This window comes from Meriones unguiculatus, chromosome 21 (assembly GCF_030254825.1).
Source record: "Meriones unguiculatus strain TT.TT164.6M chromosome 21, Bangor_MerUng_6.1, whole genome shotgun sequence".
NCBI lineage: Eukaryota > Metazoa > Chordata > Mammalia > Rodentia > Muridae > Meriones > Meriones unguiculatus.
The window spans coordinates 16596800-16597237 of record NC_083368.1 but is presented as its reverse complement, the minus strand read 5'-3'; positions in this window follow the sequence as shown (position 1 = coordinate 16597237).

The following is a 438-nucleotide window of genomic DNA, read 5'->3' as shown; positions in this document are numbered from 1 at the left end:
CAGTCTTGCTCTACCCTCTGTCAAGGCTTTTTGGGGAGCAAAGCCAGATTCGATTTCTTGTGACCTCAGAAAAACTGGGTCTAGAAGTCCGAAGAGTCGGTTGCCTGCAGCTTCTAGGCTGGCATTGCCTCTCCCCCATTCCGCACCACGCCCCTTCTGCCCCCCACCCCACTCCCGCCTCGCTCCCAGTCCTCCCCCTCCACCTAACAGCTCCACCTCGCCCCTCCCCATATTAGTCCTAGCCCGCAGGCTGCAAGCCCCGCCCACAGATCGCCTGACTTCCATCACGGCCCCCGCCCCACCCCCTCCGTTCCACCGGGCCACACTAGTCCCGCCCCTCCCACACTCTCCCTACCTCCATCTTTGCCCCGGCCCCGCCCCACGTCAGCCCCGCCCACCAAGTCCTGGCCCCGCCCACAGCCGCGTTTTCCGGGCTTC